A 19115-nucleotide genomic window follows, 5' to 3' on the forward strand; every position below is an offset into this window, starting at 1 on the left:
TACTTCGGTGGCAAACCTGCGAGAATCTTCGTCATTATTACCGGCTTGGTCACTTCCTGTCCGATGTCCTTGAGCTGCATCGCCATGGTTTTCGCCTTGGCCACATGTTGTACCACTGTGTCCCCAGTTTCCATACGATAATTATGAAACTTCTCCAACAGGGTTACTAGGCTCGTCGTGGTCTTCTGTTCGTACTGTTGCGACAGGGCTGTTTCGTGCCAGCCGGTATCCACGGCGGCGCCCTCTCTGCGCCCTACCTGACCAGCGTGCAGTTACCATAAGAAACCCGTAGTGCTGAATTTAAAATCGGTTCAATATCCCCAAATCATAGATCACCATCCATAATTATAGAATCAAAAGATCTCAAACATAAAAATGGAAAATTTTTAGTAGATACAGGATCTCAATTAAATTTGATAAGAATAAGTGAATTGAAAAATCCAGAATCGATCGATGCCTCGATTACTTACGAACTTAATGGAGTCTCAAAAGTTGACAAACCAATGACATTAGGAAAAAATATATAAACCATGTATGTTATGAATTTGACTGATGAAATAACGGTTAATCTAGCTTATGAGAACTATCGATATAAGAATTTGGACGTTATGATGGTAACTATGTGTGTTGGTATTAATCTACGACTATCGGTAAGAGCACGTAAGGCTCTCTTATGGTAACTGCACGCTGGTCAGGTAGGGCGCAGAGAGGGCGCCGCCGTGGATACCGGCTGGCACGTAACAGGGCGTCCCACATTTCCTTGGAAGTCTTGCACGTGAGCAAAGATGCCAGCTGCGGCCTCTCAAGCGTCGTCGAAATGATTACTCGCGCCTTCGCGTCATTTTCTTCCCACCCTTCCCTGACGGCATCAGTGGCATCAGCTGCCAGAATACTCGTACCATCCACTACTTTATGCACTCTCGACGCTCTGAACAGGGCATGCATCTCAAACTTCCATGTGAGATAATTTGACCCATTTAGTTTCTCCACGTGTCTCGTCGATTATCTCGTCCGGCATTTTTCCAAAACGACCTTACTCATATTCGCAAGAAAAAAACCCCGGTACCCAGTTTAAAAAAACTTTTTTTTTTTCCCGTGTCCGACTGATTTCCGAACCTCGGCACACGAGATTTTCCCGACACGCGGTCGAACGCACGAGACATTTTGACACCAAATTACACCTCGAGATTTCCTCCTACTGATAAACGCCTATGCCCATAACCTTTTGTTAATTTTATTTTTGCAGGTCAGGTTTGGGAAATCTCTCAAGGGTAATAAAAGACACGATGACTACAGACGTAATTGAAAACTCTTTGAATACTTTATTACATCACGTTGCTTACACGTCATCCGGAAGTACTCGACTAAACTCGGCTTCCGCCGCGGTGACTCTTACGCTCTCTCACTCTTCACACAGTCTGCCAAACATGACGTACACTCCCAGAGACCTGCGCACGCAGGCGCGGGAGATTCGAGTACGAGAACACTGACTCAACAATATCATAACGCATAATAGTAATATTACTCTTTGTAGTGCGAAGATCTCGTAACATGGTTTTTAAGCTTTGGTGAGTGAATTTCATAGTTACATAGTTACATAGTTACGCAGAATAGTATTATAGCTCTTTGTAGTGCGAAGATCTCATAACATGAGGTTTGTTCGTGCTAGCTACACTCTACACTCGCGAGTGTAAAAAGAACTAGGGTAGTGTACTAGGGATTGCTGGGGTGTGTACGTCGGCTTCTCGAGTGTAGCTAAGATAGCACGAACGCATTAGTGTAGAAGGTGCAGAAAAGTGGGGACAAGAAAATGGCGCACGTTACGTACAGTCGTTTTTTTTCTCGAAACACTTATTAATACAACAAATTAGTATATAAAATGAAGCATTTTTAGAATTTGTCAACGAAATCTTTCATACCTTGTGTTTCAAGTACACCGTTATCAAATTGAACGTTGTTTTTAAGGAAAATACAGTACTGCTTTGTTCTGATTTGTAGTGAGGTTATGGGTTTGTTGTCACTCGTGAGTTTTAAGGTATATATCGTATCACAGTTCACTCACATGGTGGATAAACCTGTAGCATTCATGCGAATTGAACCATTCACACTTTTTACACTTGAGCTAGACCGAGTGTAGCTAGCACGAACAAACCTATGGTTTTTAGGCTTTGGTTAGTGAATTTCATAGTTACTTCCATCTAGAGATATTTCAAATAGTTAGACAGTTGTTTTACTACCTTTTGGTTACCAGGTTCTCGTACTTCGCGTTTGGTTAGTTCTTTGACTACATACCTATGGACTGCTAGCTCCTATGTGACGTCGGAACGGTACCTGGTGGAAATTTCCTGATGTTAGACACTGGAATCGTTCAGACAGCTATAGCCAGACTCACATCAGTAGTTTGGGTCACCAATTACTGATAAAGTATTGAAATACGCCGGACAACGGGCATTCTGTCGCTCTAGTCGAACGAACCGAGGAAGGAGTAATTGTTGGATAAAAGATTTAATATTGAATTATTCAATTGTTTCCTTTTTTGATTAGTCGTGGAAGGATGAGGGAGATAGAGATGATGTTTTTTTTGTCTTTATTTTGGTAACACAACGCACACTGGTTTATTTGAAAAAACAGAAATAGAACTTTATTGAGAAAACTGAAAAATAGACTGTCTTTAGAAAAACTGAAATAAACTATCTTTGGCTGATGTTTAACAAAAAGTAACAAAAAATATACATAGCGCAGATCTTGAACTTGGATTGCCTCTTTGTTTGAGTCTCTGAGCGAACTAACTCGTCGCGTCGTTCGTCTTGACGGACTTGACGCCAAGGCTTCTTCACAAAAACAGGTTGTCGCGCTTCTAGAACGTTCCATCCCAACGCCTGCTTTTTGATTGGCCGAAGCCCTCAAGCCCGAGATCGGGATCAGAGCGAAACCCGTAAAGGCGGACTCGCTAAGAACTATTTTTCTCAATATTTAATAATTGGCTTATCTTTTGAGAATGATCTGGATATGATGACTTGCGGGGTAGATTGGTGAAAGGATTTAACGGAATGACTGATTTTAATATATTTGGATACTTTGATTATGTTCGCTATTTGTTGTTAGCTTTTTTGACCGAGCCGCGTGGAAGGAGTTGATCAAAGTCAGTCAATTATTTGGTTGCCAAGCGATGTAAGGGATTGTCGTGGTCTTATTGCACCGTGGTGGAGGCTGCAGTGATGACGAGCAGCGACGAATAGGTGCTGTGCTTGGTGGCGGCGTGTAATGGCTCTCTGGTGAGCTAGGCGGCGTTGGAGGACGGCGATTCTCTGGTTCGGTCGTTGGCAGTGACGGTTCCCACCCGCTGTCAGATGGTGTTGTCTGAGTGGCCGTTGACACGTAGGTGGGTGGTGATGCCACAAACGGAGAGACCGCTGCCGGGATGCTGCGATTGTAGCTCGGAGAGGTGACCCTGGCTCGTCGGACGTCCCACAAAGACAACAGGATGCTGGGTGGCCTTGTCAGAGACCTTGATGAGAGATCCACCGGTTGTAGTACCCAAGGAGCTGGGGGATTGAGGGAGCTTGCCCTTTTGGTTGGACTGGCTGGTGCCAGGTTGAAAGACTCAGTCATGCAGTGGTCCAAAAAAACCTGCTTGCTGTTCAGTAACTGTCGCGTACTCGTGGTGTAGCGTAACAGTGGATGTCGTAGTGTCTGGCTCAATTCCGGCGAGACCGAAGTTGTCCTGCCGATCGGTGAGATCGGTGGTCTCTTATTTCAGCCGCGGCTCCACTTCAACAGCGGGAGACCACGTGAACTGATTGCGGGACGCGCTCGGCTGCGTGGGTGGCATGAGCGGCGCGTGTGACGTAGTGAGTGCTTTCTTCTGTGGCGCGCGACTGGAAATCGTGAAACGCTTGTTGCGGTGCGTGAATTGTGCGGCGCGCGACCGACAAGTTGGTTTCACAAAGTTGTTGTGAACAGATTACCTTCGATTTATTTTGTAAGTTCAATATTTCAAGTTACAAACAACAGGGTTACTTAGTGTAAGATCTTAAATTAATATGACAAAATGGAGCCGAAAGCTCGCTGGATTTTTGGGCAGAGTAACGTTGTAGGAAAAGTTTAAATGCAAAAGGCAAAAGGATTTTACCGCGAGACTTTACCGGAACAAGATGACGAATCTGGTGGTAGAAACCAAGAGAACAAGCCGATGATTGGTCGCCGTTTTTATAGGTGTCGATCGTTGCGCAGAACGCTCCCCCTTCTTTAGCTTTAGTTAACTTTCACGCAACTTCCCCCTTTTTCTAGGAATTAGAATTAGGGCACGATATATTCGCCGCATGCACGCCTGTGATCTTAGTTCTTCAGATATTACTATATTGCAAGCTTTTACATATGGTATAACGCTGCGTTGGTGCGATGGTGTAGGTGTGGGGTCGTTGCGCTGTAATTTTCCATTCTGCGTGGGCTTTGGTGTTGGGGCAGCAAGCCCCCCTTGGCCCCTCGGCTACCGTGCTTCTTCCCCCTTGTGGGCGTTAGGACCCGAGCCGATTTTAGCAGCTATTTCCTAATATGGTAATCGCAGTGCGTATGCGCTAGAGGTGACCCATGTTTTGTGGTGTACGTTAGTGCCGTGTGCATTTTCGGGGTCACGATCCGCTGGATTCTAATCGTAGTTTACCTCTTAGAGATTCTTACTATCCTGTTCGTTACAAAGTCTATATATTAAGATTGCCATATCGGTTACTTGTCGTTTTGTTAGTTTTATAGCGTTTAAATATGTAAAATTGCATATGTATTATAATTGATTACTGTCGTTATTCACCTGGAGTACAATAGAGATTGTTTATGAGACATAGTTGCTATTTGCTTAACATTATTAGGATCGCGCTGCTGCGAATATTCTTAGGTGTTCGTGTTATAACTATCTTAACAGATTTAGGGTATTTAACAATTTGATAATTCGTAGTTTTAGAGCAGGCTTACATGTGTGCTTTCGTATATAATTCTCTTCTGTAATTATTCATTCTTATATTGATATAAATCGGCTTGGAAGCTACTAGAACGTTGTTCTTATGTTTGTTGGTTGCCTGTTACTGGGCGTTGCCACGTGTGCATCTTTGAGTTTATTGTGAGTTGATTTACCTTCAATCGTTTCGTCGTTAAGTTTCCTAATGTGCTCTCTAGATAGAGCTCTGTATGGCTCTATATTGGAGATCTGTATCGCCTTCAAAACGCTGCGCGTGTTGCCTGCAATACGGCGTTACGGAGGAAAGTATGCTTCATGCTGGATAATTGGTATTCACGGTTTTCAAGGTTTTGCAGTCTCTGGTTTTATGGATTATTGCAGCAGTGCTATCTTTACATTATGTGGGTTATACATTTATCTATGGTTCTACATTCTTCTATACTCCAGGCTATATGGTATAGCGTAAGTTGCTCATAGTGTAGCTCTCAGCTCCGAATGCACAAATAGCATTGTTGAGTGTTATATAATAATTGGATATAATGGTGTTAGTTAATTATGGTGTTAATATGATAGTGGTATATAATAACGTATAATAATATTATAGCTCTTTGTAGTGCGAAGATCTCATAACATGGTTTTTAAGCTTTGGTTAGTGAATGTCATAGTTATTTCCATCTGGGGATATTACAAATAGTTAGACAGTTGATTTAATACCTTATGGTTACAAGATTCTCATACTTCGAGTTTGGTTAGTTGATAAAAGTGACATGCAGTAATAATAGTCGATAAAACATACGGACGTTCCGGTCGGATGTTACACCTATCCCAAGCCTGTGGAGGCCCGTGTTCCAAGATGTGACCCGACCCCACGAGGTAACGACCATTTGGAGAACTATGATTAGCGCGCGAATCTGTATTCTTTTGAAAGCGCCACAGGTATTTCAAGGTATTTCTTTCTATATTCAAATTAAAAGTCGAAAATATAGATACATATAGGAGATAAAAGGATATGGAAAAATACAGTAAAACTAAAATTTCAAATACGTCGTTTATTCGGAACGTATTAAAAACAAGAATGGCATATCACTTTATACACTTTATACACATATCAGAGCATTATTGCCCACTGAAAAGAATAGTTTCATTCAACCAATTCCTTTCATACGTTCTCTGTCCACGCCAGGTAAATTCCTTACCATAATAGCTTAGCTTAGTCTTAACATAATATTCTATAATTAATTTAATGAGAAGATATTTATGGTTGTCGACAAACTCCAGCTCTTTTATGTGGTCATCAAAGTTTGCAAAGACTAAATTGAGGTTTCTCATAACATTCAGGAATATTTTAAAGAAGATATTTCCGTCCGTTATTGTGTCATCCGTCCGGTACCAGTTTATAACTCTTTCTGTCGTATCCACAATCTTATGGGTATCTACACTCGGATAGTGGAGAAATCCAAAACTTGTTTTTAATAAATTGAGACGTCATGGGCTCACATTCACCTAGTAAAGAGAGACAGGTTTCGCATTTGAAAGTTTTGTAGACCTTTCTTTCTACAAATCCTGCCACATATAAAACACAATGGTGTGCCACAGGGTCGATGAATTCAAAAGGCAAATCCTGTAAAACTATACGATCGATGTCCTGTTCTGTATTTTTAGCTTCAGTGTTTTGTTTACGTGACGAAACAGTCAGGATATTTGTATTATCAAGTGGAACACAGTTAGCCTCCGCTGAGGACTTTATCTCACTGTGAAACAACTTCTTGTACGCAGCCATGAATTGTGTGGTGATTGGGTTATCGTTATATCCGCCCATTGCACGTATGCAAGAAAAAGGCGTCTCCAGATGATCTTGTGAAAATTTATACGTCAAGATGTATCTCAATGACCCATTAACCACAAAGTCCATGTAAATGCCCTCAAAGTTCTGCATATCAATGATAAAGCCCAAAAATCCAGATTTAGACTTTGTCTCTATTATTGGCTTGCCATGGCTTTACTTGTAACTTTACTAAGTTTTCAATATACTTACATTCCACTGGGTTATTTTGCCCGTCATACAGAATGCTTTTGCTTGCAAATGTATTTCGAATTAGTTTTAGCCTGTGGGCAGCATTAAATATTATTCTTACTTTTAAATCGTCTTATTAGTACAGTTTGATCGTGCAGGATGAAATAAGAAGGATGAGATTTTTGTTGACTTAATATCTTTATTGTACAGGCAGTTGTATCTCGTTTTCGTAGGCTCACGTGTTTCGTTCTCTCTCTCTACAATACAATGAACGACTGTGCGACGCTCAGCAACCGTCGTCTCGTTATTCTCTTTTCCCTCGCCATACGCACTCATTCGCCGCTCGCTCCGACCCGATCGACCAATGAGCGGTCACGTATTCTTTCGCGTTTCCACCCTTCCACGCTCTCATGCGACACACACGGAACAATCCTCGCACTTCCACCGTTTCTGTGTGTCGTACGCTCATTCACACCCATACATTCACGCAGCATACAAAATCGCTCTCTCGCAAGTGCTTTCGTGAAAATGTCCGCTTTTTGTTTTTCAGTACACATGTACTCAACTCGTAGCTCTTTCGCCTCAACTTTCTCACGTATAAAATGGTAACGGATATCTATGTGTTTAGTACGTTTGTGAAATTCAGGATTTTGATTAGTTTTATCGCACTTATGTTATCTACGTAAATCACAGTCTCGTTATCACATGGATGTTTTTGAAACGAGGATCTTGATTTTTCTCTCGTGGGTTATTTAAGGATCTTGAATAACGGGATTATTACGGACTTGACAAGATTATTCTTTATTGAAATAAGTTGAATGGTTACAAAACGGAACGCCAGACAACGACTGACTCGAACTTCCGGCAAAAGCCACTATCGAACGTTTGTGACACGCTCATTGGCTGCCTTACTGGCCACGCCATTGGTAGCGCTCTCAGGCACTCGACGAGTCGGACTAAATAGGCAGGAGAGTACGGAAAACTTTATTTCTCAACACGCTCACTGTTTGAATTGGGAAATCTGCCGGGGGCGTGGCTTCTCCTTGCGGCAGAAGCAGTAACTATTCTAAAACGCATTTTTAAATCAGCTTTCGTGTTCTTATGTGAAAGCGTGTATTTATTTACAGTTATTAAACTCGGATTTTCAAAAAAAATTCAATAAAATATGAAAATTTCAATACAAGAAATTTGTGAGTTTGCAAATACTCAGCCTAGTCATAAAAATTTTATTGGTGGTGAAGATATACTTGATGCGGGACATCTAATGAAATGTGGCCTACAGCAATCAGATACTAGTTGTGATAATGAGTATAAAATAATTGCATTCTGTCTCCAAACTTCTCGTTTAAAAGATCCACCGCATGAAGTTGTGGGTGCAATATCGCAACATTGGCTGCAATGAAAAATAAAATTTAATGTTTATTGTTTTTTATTTTTTCTGACAAATATTACACTACAAAAAATTTCATTTCATATTGATGATAAACAAATAATTATGAAATGAAATTCTATAGGTAATTACTTACATGTTGGTATGAAGTCATTTTTGGTGAAATGTAATGAAAACACTTTTTTTGACTGTGTAACCTCATTCCCAATTTTCAATGCTTTTATCCAAGCTAATCGACGATCAATTACTTCATCTTCACCAAATTTATTTTTGATTACTACAAAACTAGAATTTGCCGAAGGAAAAGTGTAAAATCGAACTGTATTGTTCTTACTAGACTTGCTATTACATCCATACACGCAGCAGAAAGTTTTATTTTTATTTTCTCGTGGTGGAAACTCCATGATTAAATTTTTTGATCAAATATTGAAATTTAAGATGTTTTTAAGTAATAACTAAGCTTATAGATAATAATTGATTACTTAATATTTAAAAAAAAGTTTAACACTTTTAAACTACATTTCTCACATATTATATTTGATATCAGCAGTTTAAGCTTGACCTGCATAGAGTAGTTTATATTTGATCCGTCAGGTAGCGTATCTGAGTGGATGATTTCCCAATACTCTTTCAAGCTCTTTATGCCCAGGCTATCTCGTAGAACGTTAAATCTCTCTCTAGGCACAGCCTTCGAAAAAATATCAGCCTTTTGGCTCTCTGTAGGAATATATATTACCGCAATTTTCCTTACTAACTACTTTTCCGCGAATAAAATGGAACCTTACATCTATGTGTTTTGTTCTTTTGTGAAATTCTGGGTTCTTTGCCAGTTCAATCGCGCTTTGGTTGTCAACATACAACGTCGTAACTTTCTCGCAGTTTGACCCGCGACTTTTCAACAGCCGTTGCTGCTGCTACATACTCCGATTCTGTAGTGCTTAATGTTACCATTTTCTGTCGCTGACTCGACCACGTCACTAGACCGTTCGCGAAATAAAACGCATAATCTGTAGTTGAGCGACGCGTTTCTAAATCCCCCGCATAATCGGCGTCGCTGTATCCCACGAGACTCGAACCTTTTTCTCCGTTTCTGTAGACTATCCCGAGGTCTCGCGTTCCGTTCAGATATGCTAATACTCGTTTCACGGCTCTCCAATGCGACTCGATATACTTTTCTAAGAACCTCGCGACCGAATTTACCGCGTACGTAATATCAGGGCGCGACACTACTGACAAAAACATCAGCGAACCGACTGCTTCTCGGTACGGTGAGCTATTCTGACTTTCTTCGTCTTTTCTCACAGGTTCCAGTGTTACATGTGGATCGGCGGGGACGCTCACTGCTTTTGCTTCGTCCATTCTGAATTTTCGAAGTATTTTCTCCACATAGTCGCTCTGATGTATCATCATCGATATTTCTTTACGATTTCTCGCGATTTGTAATCCTACAAACCTATTCGCGTTTCCGATCGTTATCTCGAATGCTTCTCTGAAATATTCGACCAGTTTTTCAATCACTCTCAACGATTTACAAGCAATCAGCCCATCGTCAACAAACAACGCTAAATACACGCTTTCACGCTCAATCATCCCTCCATACACGCACGGATCGGCTTCCGATTGCACTAGATTAAATTTTCGCAAAAATTCACTGATTCTAGCATTCCAGCACCTGGGTGCTTGTTTTAGTCCGTATAAAGACTTTTTCAATCGACACACAACACTTTCACTATTGTTCTTGACCTCGAGTCCCTCCGGAATCTTCATGAAGATTTCTTCTTCGAGCTCACCATATAAGAACGCCGTGCAGACGTCGAACTGCATCAACTCCAAATCGTTCTGCGTAGCTCGAGCCAGGAACATCTTCAGCGAATCGTATCGAATCACAGGAGCGAACGTCTCATTGTAGTCGATTCCTTGTTGCTGGCGAAAACCCCTTGCGCAAAGTCGCGCTTTGTACCTCGGTTTATCGTTTGTTTTCTCGCGCACGACCTTGAAGACCCATTTAGAATCAATGATTTTCATGTCTTCTTCTTTCTTTACTATCTCCCACGTTTGATTTTTCTCATGGGATTGCAGTTCGTCGTTAATCGCGCTTACCCACTTTTTGCTTTCCGGTCCGTTGACCGCTTCTTCATACATTTCCGGCGGTTTGTACTCGCTGTAGTCCATTTCAGCTATCAACCTAAGTGGCTCTCTCAACGACTCACGGTCTCGTAGTATGCGACGTTCCACTCCCGGGTTTTCCTGTCCCACGCCGTCTACTCGTTCGTTGTCTCTGGCCTTGGCTTCCGCCACGTCTTCATCATCGTTGATCTCGATTATTTCATCGACGCCTCGAGTTGTACTTGGTATTAGAAGTTTTCTTTCACTCGAGTCTGGTTCACTCGTATCCAGCAACTTCAACTGTTCTTCAAACACCACGTCTCGTGACACGCTTACTTTCCTTTTGTCTGGATCGTAGAGCCGGTAATTCGAAGAATCGCCTTGATACCCAACCAGTACCATTTTTTTCGCCTTGTCATCGAGTTTTCTTCGCAATTGCTTTGGCACATGCATGTACGCCGTTGATCCGAAGACGCGTATATGCTCGAGATTCGGTTTTCTGTTTGTCCACGCTTCGTACGCCGTTTTTTGATTTCTTCGACTCGAATGCGTCGTGCGATTCAGCACATACACGGCAGTACTCACCGCTTCCGCCCACAGGAATTTCGGCAATTCCTTTGCTCGCAACATCGTTCGTGCGCACTCGAAGATCGTTCGATTAGCCCTCTCCACTTTTCCGTTTTGTTGCGGGGTGTACGGCGCGGTATTTTCCATGACGATTCCTTTTTCTTCGAGATACGCGGCCATGTTCGAGTTTTTTTATTCTGTACCGTTGTTCGAACGTACGATTATTATCGGCTTTCCAAACTTGTTCGTCACCATGTTCTGATACAACTTAAACTTCTCGAGCACTTCGTCTTTGTGGCGTATAAGATACACGTAGCAAAAACCCGACGCGTCGCCGATAAAAGTCGCGTAATATTTCGCGCCCCCCAGAGAGTCAACCTGTATCGGTCTGCACACATCCGTATGCACACACTCTCCTGGTTCGGTACTACGTTTTCACGGTCGCTCTCGAAATGCTTGTACATGTGACTTTCCGAACTGGCACGGTTCACACACGAATTTTTCAGTGTTTTTCAGTTCCACCCCTTCGACAAGGCCGTCGCGCACCATATCACATAGTGCTCGGGCACCGACGTGGCCGAGACGCTCGTGCCACAACTTCAGGTCTATCGACGAGATGTTAGCTTCCGTGTTTTCACTCGGTTTTATCACTAGAAACAACATTCGGTATATCTCGTTGTTTTGTTTTATTCCGATCGCGGCGATTTCGTTTTCACGCATCACGGTCACGCGTTCTTTTTCGAACTTTACACCAAATCCTTTTTTCGTACACATACCGACCGAGAATAAGTTTTTCGTTATCTCCGGCACGTACAGGACTCCTTCGATTCGCGATTCGCGCCATTGACCGTCGACGAATTTCGCGATCCGTATTACACCTTCGCCTTTTACCTCGCATTGTTCGCTGTTGCCGAGCACGACTGTGCCACCATTACTCGGCGTGAACTCGTCGAACCACTCGCGTCTATATGAAATATGCCTCGACGCACCGCTGTCGGTCAACCATGCGTCGGTATTATCGATCGCTAACACTTTATCGATTGTCTCGCGGTGTGGTTCATCGCTTTTGTCTCGAACTTTCGATCGTCCTCGCGATTCTTCGCTTGAAACAACGAACGCGTAGTCACGTGATTTACTTTCGTCGCGTTCTCCGCCATCTTTCTTTTTCGACCGACACGTGCGCGCAAGATGGCCTTTTTCCTTGCACTTGAAACACGTCACATTCTGTAGATCGACCGTCTTTTTCGTGCGTCGATTTTTGCTCCCTTGCTTTTTCACGTTATTTTCACTGATTTTTGTTATAGCTAACGCTTCCGCGACACCATCCGCACTCTCGAAGCGAGCTTCTTCACGAATAAGTCGCTCGGTCAAATTTTCTACCGTTTGTCTAGTCTCGTCCATATTTTCCCACACGGTTCGAAATGCACTATACTTTGGTGACAAGCTGGCTAAAATTTTTGCCATCACCGTGGTGTCGTCGACTGCCGAGCCAAGATCTCGCAACTGCTGCGCCAGGTTTTTTACTTTGGCCACATGTTGCACCATTGTGTCCCCGGACGCCCATCGATATTCATGGAATTCCTGCGTCAAATATAGCTTATTCGAAGCTGATTCTTGTTCGTAAATTGCGCACAACGCATCCCACATTTGTTTGGCTGTGGTACACGTTACTAACGGCTGCAATTGAGCCCTTTCAACCGACGTCGAGATTAGTACCATTGCTTTCGCGTTACCTTTTTTCCAGGCCGTCTGATCCGGCGCCGCCGCACCCGCCGCAATCAGCCTTGTCCCATTGACAATGTCGTCCACACCGGCCGCATCGAATACTGCACTCATTTCGAATTTCCAAGTGAGAAAATTCGTGCCGTCGAGCTTCTCCACATGTCTCGATGTTATTTCCGACGTCATTTTTCCGTCTTTCGAAACACTTGCTTTCGCAAAAGAGAATTTTTTTCGATAACCACTTGTTGATCAAGATGGCTACCTCGTGGCCGAACCGTCGAAGAATACACACGCGACACCCGATCGCGCTTCCCGTTTCGTTTGATCAATTTCTTGCAGTCAGACTGACTGGGCCCATAACCTTTTGAGACGAGGACCTTGATTTTTGTCTCGCGGGTTATTTAAGGATCTTGAAAAACGGGATTATTACGGACTTGACAAGATTATTCTTTATTGAAATAAGTTGAATGGTTACAAAACGGAACGCCAGACAACGACTGACTCGAACTTCCGGCAAAAGCCACTATCGAACGTTTGTGACACGCTCATTGGCTGCCTTACTGGCCACGCCATTGGTAGCGCTCTCAGGCGCTCGACGAGTCAGACGAAAGAGGCAGGAGAGTATGAAAAAGTTTATTTCTCAACAGATGTCCGATACCCTCTAACAACCTTCGCAGCCACACTACTTCCTTGGAAGTCGCCGACGTGGCGACATACTCCGACTCCGTCGTTCTCAACGTAACCAACTTTTGTCGTTTGCTCGCCCACGTAACAAGACCACCAGAGAGCTGAAACAAGTAACCTGTCGTCGATCTCCTTGTTTCGAGATCGCTCGCGTAATCTGCGTCCGAATACCCGACTAGTTGCGTCACGCTTCCACCGCCTCGAAACTCTATTCCGTATTCAATCGTACCGGATAGATACGCCATTATTTGTTTCACCGCTCGTCAGTGGTCGTTGTTGTGATTATTCAGAAATCGACTTACAGAGTTAACCGCATATGCCAGGTCCGGTCTTGATATTATCGCCAGAAACATGAGTGACCCTACAGCCTCCCTATACGGCACGTTTTCCGCTCGCTCTTCCCCTTCTACAACAGGTTGTAAAATCACGCTCGGATTCGCCGGTACACTTACTGGCTTCGCATTTCTCATACCAAACCTCTCAATCACACGCTTCGCATACGCACTCTGGTGTACAAACAGTCGTTTCTCCTTTCGATCACGCTTGTTACGTGAGGGTGAGAGTGTGTACTGAGCGGTGGTAGTTAATGATTAATTGAATAATCAAGCTCCCACGTAACGACGGTGAATAGAAATTAAAACTAAGAAAAGACCTACCTTTCGATAAGCCGGTAATTTGTAGGATCGTGTTGCTATAGTCCTGTACAGGTCTGTGAGGTTTGTTTAAATTGTTGAGGCAATTTTATAATAATGAAAATGGGAAAAAGGTCGTTAAAAATAAATGGTTTAATATGATTTAACTAGTAAAAGATGAAGTATATTCTGTATGATTTGGTGACTGAAATGTCTGATAACAATAAATGGTGATAATGACATAAAAACCGAAAGTAACAATTTATAAAGCGTTTGAGTTTATATAACGATCCACGCCGACGGACGAATTTATATTCAAATGCAGAGAAGCTGCAGAATCACTAAACTTGACCGTTTGCGGGTTTTGGCAAATTATCTGTTATTCTATTTTAAAGGATATTATTATTTGGTACCAGGAACATCTACTCTGAACGATGGTTATAACTAACTGGTCGTGATTATTCGATATTGTATCTCTCTTTTTAGATTATCTTAAATCAATTATATATCCTGTTGTTAATTCTTGTTGGTTAAATCTTGGAAACAGTAAGTATGATTTAATTGGGGGTAGTGAAGCTAGCCACCAATTCTAGACTTGTTTTTAAATGAATATTACTGAAGTAAATTTTGATCATAAAGGTGAAACAAGAATTAGTTCAATGTCGAAGATTAACACTCGGATTGACTTATCTTTAGGTGAATCAGTCGACGAGATTGAGAGCCGTCGGATCGTGTCGGTCTGCGTCAGTAGAATTCTGGACCAGGGCCTCACCTCAAGTTCGGAAGAGTTGATGAATCGAACGATGTTGAACGTCGGGCACTTAGTCTTTGTGGTTTTAGAATGATACTTTACTACCGAAAGCTATTGTTGAAAGTGTCAATTGTTGATTTTGATATATGGTAAAAATGATTCCAAAGATTACCTATTAAAAATGATAATGTAGTTATTATTATTAGCACTTAAAATTACCTGATTCGGTTGAATCAGGGCCAAACTCAATTTAATTACGGAAAACGGAATGGCATAAAAATGTCTATTCTCGAAATGATGAGATTTAGTAAAGCACAGAAAAGATGGAAACGTAGAAGATAGTGAGTCTTTTGCAGCTAACAGAATAACTGAATGCTCGAATTTGACGAATTAGCGCGAGACTTTAGGCCGGTCACAACTAAGATTTTCCGAACGCTACTATTGCTCAAGAAGGGCTAATACGGGTTGACGTCCACGCACCTCGCGACTTGACAGACGAAAGACGTGGCTTCTTGGGCCTGAAGGTCCACGGAGCTGCAGTTGTAATAAGTTACAACGGTAATTGGCCAATGAGGTGCGAGGGCGACCTCCTGGTGCCCAAATCCACATGGTCAGCGTTACTTCACGCTCTTCGACGGTGTTCCGACGATTCTCAATCTCGTCGGTGACACATTAAAAATCTGAACAAGAGATATTTACATACAATGTTCACACATTCATTCATACATCCTAATAAGTAATCTATTTTAATTTGGTGTTTCCAAAGGTAGTGGTTTATCCTAGTTATTGGTTATAGTTTTAACTTAAAAAGAGGGATATTTCCAGACTGAGCGCTACTGATGCTAATTCAGCAGTCCCTTATCTCCGTTCTTGGTACCAGTAAAATAGAAGAAAGTCGAACCTTATACTAGGGATCAGTGTTGGTCTCTACGTGACTTTTGCCAGGAGGGGTAGAACGCGCCGTAATTAGAATATGATGTTGGGTTTTTCACAGATACAAATAGATTGCACTTCGGATATACGAGAAAGAAACAGATTTATTTAGAGAACATAAAGATGCGTTTTGATTACAAAAAGATGATATAGGGGGGAAAAAAAGGCGCAGGACCAAGGGAAAGCAAGGGGGTGCTAGAGGAGCTGAGAGAGGCGCTGAGATCGCGCGCGGTAAAAACAAATTATCTCCAACACTTCCGCTTTTGTTTTACAGCTTGAGCGTTAGGTCTTCTTGGCTTCTTTGCCGGAGATGATCCTTCGTCTGGATCCCGAGGGCTTCTCGGTGGTATTCGTACAGCTGCCGCGGCAGCGGTTTCGTGAAGATGTCGGCGTGTTGTTCCTTCGAGGCAGTATACTCCAAAGCGAAGTCTTTTTCGGTGAATCGCTCTCGGACGTAGTGAAATCGTACGTCGATATGCTTGACCCTTTTGTGGAACACTGGGTTTTTAATGAGGCTTATCGCACTTTGGTTGTCGAGGAGCAGCTTCGTCGGAACGTCCTCCACGTTCAGAAGCTCCTTGACAAGCCTCTTCATCCAGACTATCTCCTTCGCCGCCTGACAGGCAGCCATGTATTCGGCGTCGGTGGTCGAGGTTGCTACGGCCTGCTGTCTCTGCGTGTTCCAGGATACGATTCCCGAAGCGAAGATCAGAGCATATCCGGTAGTCGAACGTCGAGTCTGGAGATCTCCCGCGTAGTCAGAATCGCTGTATGCAAGCAGCTCTTTCGTCTGGTTGCGCTTGAAGTGAAGTCCGTGATTTATCGTGCCTTTGAGGTATTTTAGGATTCTTTTGACGGCCTTCCAGTGCACCGTTGACGGATTCTCCAGGAATCTGCTCGCCCGATTCACTGCGAATGTTATATCGGGCCTCGTGGCAATCGACAGGTACATGAGACTCCCGACTGCCTCGCGATACGGCGCCGTGGTCGTGTCGTGCGTGTCTCCCGCTGGCACGAGCGAGGACAATTCCTGGTTTGGATCGGCCGGGATGCTCACCGGATTAGCCTCTTCTACTCGGAATCGTTCCAGGACTCGTCTTGCGTACGTCTCCTGGTGAAGAAAGATGGATCCATCGGTCTCTTGTTCGATGTGAATCCCCAGGAAAAGATTCGCCTCGTTGTGCGTGATTTCGAACTCCGTCTCGAGCTCGGCGAGAAGCTTGTCGATTAGAGGTCGCTCCTTCGCGACGATCAATCCATCGTCGATGTATATTGCCAGAATCAGCGTTTCCTTTTTATTCTGGCTCACGAACATGCACGCGTCGGCGTCCGTGGCTTTCAAGTTGAACTTCTTCAGAAAGTTGGTGAACCGGCGATTCCAACACCTGGACGACTGCTTCAGACCGTACAGGCTTCGTTTCAACTTGCAGATTTTCCCCGTCGCGTCGTCGTACCCCTCCGGCTGCCGCATGTAGACGGTCTCGTCGATATCTCCGTATAGAAAAGCGGTTTTAACGTCGAATTGGTTTATCTGCATGCTCTCGGACGCGGCGACGGCGAGGATGGCGCGAATTGAGTTGAAACGAACGACTGGGCTGTGCGTCTCGTGATAGTCGATGCCCTCGATCTGTCGAAATCCTCGGGCCACCAGTCTCGCCTTGTGTCGCTTGACGTTCCCGTTTGTGTCTCGCTTCATTTTGTACGTCCACTTGCAGTCGATTATCCTTGCGTTAGCCGGCGCGTTGACGAGTTCCCAGACGCGGTTCTTCGTGAGAGACTCGAACTCCTCATCCATCGCTCGCTTCCACTGCTTGGACCGGTCACTTTGTACAGCTTCTCGGTACGAGAGGGGCTCCTGGCTCTCTGCTAGGAACAGAAGATTCATGATATCACGATATCGTTCAGGAAGTCTCAGAGCTCCTCTGTCTCGGAGTCCGTATGCTTCGATCGCCGGACGAGCTTTCTCGTTGTTACCCGCGGCTTCTTCCGCGGCTGCTTCGGGCTCTTCGACGACGGCCGGTGCGTCCTGCGCTAGCTCTTCTTCGACTTCTCGCTGCCGAGCTCCCGCCGGCTCTTCTACGTTCTCTTCCGGCTCGATCCCGGTGTCCGAATCTTCGTGCTCGCTCAGAGATCGTTCCTCTCCGAGCCAAACCTCCTCGTCGTCGCGTTCGCTCGCGGCGACGGTTTGCTCGAATCTTCCCGAGAAAACGACGTCTCTCACCGTCTCGACCTTTCCCTTGTCCGGGGACCATACGCGGTATCCTTTCGTCTCGTCTGCGTAGCCGAGGAAGAAACCTCGTCGCGCTTTTGCGTCCAAAGTTTTTCGTTTTTCTTTCGGGATGTGGGCGAAAACCTCCTCGCCGAAAATGTGCAAATCTTTTAGGTCCGCCTTTCGCTGAAACCAGAGCTCCGATGGCGTGATTCCCTTGATGCTGCTCGTTCCCGTTCGGTTCAAGGTTTCACACGCCGTGTTGATCGCTTCGGCCCAAAACTCGGCTTTAAATCCACCGGCGAGCATCAACGTGCGGCCCGCCTCTTTCAGCGTGCGGTTATCCCTCTCGACTGACCCGTTTTGCTCTGGCGTGTATGCTACCGTGCGCTGGTGTCTCACGCCGAGTCTGTTGGTGAGCTGCTTCATTTCGCTGTTGATGAACTCGAGTCCATTATCGGTACGAAGCACTCTTACTCCGTTCGGACATTGTTTCTCGCTCTTTTTGAGGAAATTTTCCACGCATTCCGTTGTCTCGGCTTTGCTCTCGATGAAGTACAGGGTGCGGAAGTGCGAGTAGTCATCCTTCAATAGCAGATAGTATCGCGAGCTACCGAGCGATCTCGTCGGCATAGGCCCGCAGAGATCCGCGTGTACGAGCTCGCCGATTTCCTTCGTTCTCGAGTCGTTCACCGGAAAGGGAAGACGGTGCATTTTTCCGACGGTGCATGCCTCGCAGAATGGATTTTTCTTCTCGTTTATCGGTATCTGGAACTTTTGGAGAATTTGTCTCACGTGTCTGAAGTTTTGGTGCGCCAGCTTTTCGTGCCAGTTCTTCAGTGTGTCCGTCGCTGTCGCAAAAGCTTGCGGCGGGTCGCGTCTCCATCTCGACGACTTCGGCTCGGCGATATCGAACTGCATTACGTACATTTTTCCTTGTCGAACTCCGGTTGCGATGGTGCGACCGTTTTTCGTCAGCTCGCAGGCGGCGTTCGTCGACTGCATCTCGAGACCTTTATCTAAGGCTGCTCCGACTGAAAACAGATTATATTTCAGCTTGGGCACGTACAGCACTTCGACAAGGTGGTTTTCATTCCAATCTTTGCCGTCGAACATACTAACGTTGATGCTGCCTTTGCCGTGTGCTTCGATGCAC

The sequence above is a fragment of the Neodiprion lecontei genome, chromosome 1, assembly GCF_021901455.1.
Source record: "Neodiprion lecontei isolate iyNeoLeco1 chromosome 1, iyNeoLeco1.1, whole genome shotgun sequence".
Lineage (NCBI taxonomy): Eukaryota > Metazoa > Arthropoda > Insecta > Hymenoptera > Diprionidae > Neodiprion > Neodiprion lecontei.